Raw genomic sequence first — 3,249 nt, forward strand, 5'->3', positions numbered from 1 at the left:
ATGGTGAGGGGTCTGGAGAACAAGGAGCAGCTGAGGGCACTGGGGCTGTATAGCCTGGAGAAGAGGAGGCTGAGGGGAGACCTCATTGCTCTAAGGTCTCTTCCAACCTGGTCCATTCCATTCCATTCCATTCCATTCCATTCCATTCCATTCCATTCCATCTCTATCTCTACCTCTAGCTCTCTGCAGCTTCCTGAGAGGAGGTTGCAGTGAGGTTGGGGTTGGGCTCTTCTCCCTAATCTCAGGTGATGGAAGGAGGGGAAATGCCCTGAAATTGTGCCAGGGGAGGTTCAAGTTGAAGATGAGGGAAAATGTCTTTGCTGCAGGAGTGGTCAGGGATTGGCAGAGGCTGCCCAGGGAGGTGGTGGAGTCCCCAGCCCTGGAGGTGTTCAAGAAAGGTGTGGCCATGGCACCTGGGGCTATGGTTTGGTGGCCCTGGTGGGGTTGGGCTGCTGGCTGGACTGGATGAGCTCAGACAGCTTTGCCAACTCAAACAAATCTATGGAACTCCTCTATGAGAACACTCAGCAGGCTGCTCTCCTGCAAAGCCCTGCTGCTCCGAGGAGCTGAGCTGCACACTGGCTGATTGTCTCATGGAGGTGTGAGGGCTTAGCAAGGGAACTCTGAGGCCTGGGGGATGTGGCACGCAGGGTGCCTGTATTCAAGCCACCCAAAGCTCACGTGGTGCTGGCCTGGCTCTGCTGCCTAGGGCTGCTGCCACCCAGCTCAGCCATCCCGGCCCCGGGAGTGGCAGCCCTTGCAAAGGGAAAAACAGCTGGGGAGTAACCAGTTCAGCCTTTGGGCTTTCATCTACCTACCTGGGTGAGTCAACACCCTTCTTTTTCGGTGAAACAGGATGTACAAGGCCTCCCACTGCAATGGTAATTACGAGGCAGACTTCCATATAAATCCCAGCGCCAGGAGTTGTGCCTGAGCTGATCTGTGTGCAGAGGTGAGCAGAGCTGACCCAGGGAGCTCCAGCTCGCTGCCAGGAGCTGCTTCTGCACCGTGTGCCTTTTTGAGCACAGCAACCCACCCTGAAGGAGAGGCTGCAGTGAAATGGGGCTGGGGCTGCTCTGAAACACTTCAGTCGTGGGGGCAGTCATAGGATCATGGAATTATAGCATGGGCTGGCTTGGAAGGGACCTTCAAGATCATCCAGTTCCAAGCCCCCTGCCATGGGCAGGGACACCTCCCACCAGCCCAGGCTGCTCAAGCCCTCATCCAACCTGGCTCTTCAACACCTCCAGGGAGGAGACATCCACAGCCTCCCTGGGTAACCTGTTCCAGTGTCTCCCCACCCTCACTGCAAAGAATTTCTTCCTCATCTCCAGTCTCAATCTCCTCTCTCCCAGCTCAAAACCATTGTCCCCTGTCCTGTCACTCCCAGCCCTTGTCAAAAGTCCCTCTCCAGCTCTCCTGTAGCCCTCTTCAGGTACCAGAAGGCTGTTCTAAGGCACCCTGGAGCTTTCTTTTCTCCAGGCTGAACAGTCCCAGCTCTCAGCCTGTCCCCACAGGGGAGATTCTAGAGTGCTTTGATTATCTTGATGGCCTCTTCTGGACCCCCTCCAGCAGCTCCAGGTCCTCCTTGTGCTGAGGGCACTAGAACTGGACGCAGTGCTGCAGGTGAATTCTTAGGACATCCTGCTGGTCTCACTGCTTTTGAGGCAGTCCATGTAACATCCTGCTTCATAAGCACAAGGAAAATGGGAGACATCTGCACTCCTGTCCCCTGACGCCCCCAGCCCATCCTGGGATGCCTCACGGCAGCCTTACCCTTGAAGGAGCTTGATGCTCCTTCCTGCCACTTCTTCTCCACTCCTCACTCTGCTTGCAGCCTCGTTCAGAAGGATCTGACACAAATTCCTTCCACCAAAATAGCTCCGATTGCCGAGGCACTCGCATTTGCATTTGGTCTGGGCGGAGAAACCCATCCCACGGCTTGGGTGATGGAGCACTTGACACTGAGTGAGCTGTGGCTGTGGCAAGAGGTTGTGCCCGTCCCTTGGAGGGTGAATGAACCTTGTGTGATCCCCAAGAGGCTTTTTGTGAGCCAGGGAGTGAAACAAGGGAGAGATGGCAGGAAAATTGAAGGTCATCACGATGTTGAAGATCTCCTGCTGGGGAGGATGGAGACACTCCCTGAGGTGTTACACCCAAAATCCATCCTTCAGCGTCCACAGGAGTCCGGGAGACTCTCAGCCTTGTTGTAAATGGCTGCTTTTTCCCCATGCCGCAGCCTTCTGCCTCCCCTCCTGATCCAGAAAAGGTGCTGGCTCTGAAAAGCCTCAGGATGGTGTTTAAGGAAGGGGAAAACCACAGACATGAGCTGGAGCTGGGCCAGCCCGGGGCAGAGGAGGCTCCGCGGGGGCCGCCTCGCCGGAGAGGGCTTTGGGCTGCGGAGCCGCTCCGCCCTGACCTGAGGTCTGGGGAGGTCACGCCAGGCTGACAGTGAAGGCAGGGGGGCGATTTTTAATATCAGGGTAATTATCTAACGAGCCCCGGGAGCGGGTACCGAGGGCTGTGGCGGAGTTCCCAGCACCGCAAATGTGGGCATGGGGTCCGGGTGCTCGTCAGCTGCCCGCCACCCCGCCCAGCACCCGCAAACTGCCACCTCAGAGGGCACGGCTGAGAGGAGCGGGAGGCGAGCCCGAGCCCGAGCCCGAGCCCTAGCCCCAGCACCGGCGGGAGCGCAGTGCCCGCTCCCGGCGCTCGGGAACCGGCTTCCCCGTTATCTCTCACGCCGCTGAAGCCGGCTCGAGGGGGCCGGGCCCTGAATAGCCTTTAATCGACCCGAAGCACAGGGACGCCGGCGGAAAGGGGAGGTAGAGTGTGGGTGGGTGAGGGGAAGGCGCGCTCCCCGCCCCACCGCGCTGCAGCACCGCTCGCTGCAGCGCCGGGGCCGCGCCGCGCCCCCCGCCGGGCGTGCTGCAGCGCGGGCGGAGCCTACAGTAACAGGCGCGGAGAGTGCCCAATGACAGGGGAAAAATGGGCCGACGGGCGGGTGGAGCTGGCCAATGAGTGCCGAGAAGGCGGGGCGAGGTGGGGAGGCGGGGCTTCGGGGTAGCGTGTGGAGGTTGCTATGGCCGTGGCTGGAGAGCGGCCGCGCCGCCGACCAATGGGCGTGCGCGCGGCTGCGGAGGGACGTGGCCGCCGACCAATGGCAGTGCGGCTGCCGGAGGCGGCGGGGGCGGTGGTGGTGGCGGCGGCGGCGGGGGGCGGAGGGCTCGGTGTGGCGCTAAAGGCGCG

The sequence above is a fragment of the Melanerpes formicivorus genome, unplaced genomic scaffold (assembly GCF_026170545.1).
Source record: "Melanerpes formicivorus ecotype bairdi unplaced genomic scaffold, bMelFor1.0.p_v2 SCAF_631, whole genome shotgun sequence".
Taxonomy (NCBI): Eukaryota; Metazoa; Chordata; class Aves; order Piciformes; family Picidae; genus Melanerpes; species Melanerpes formicivorus.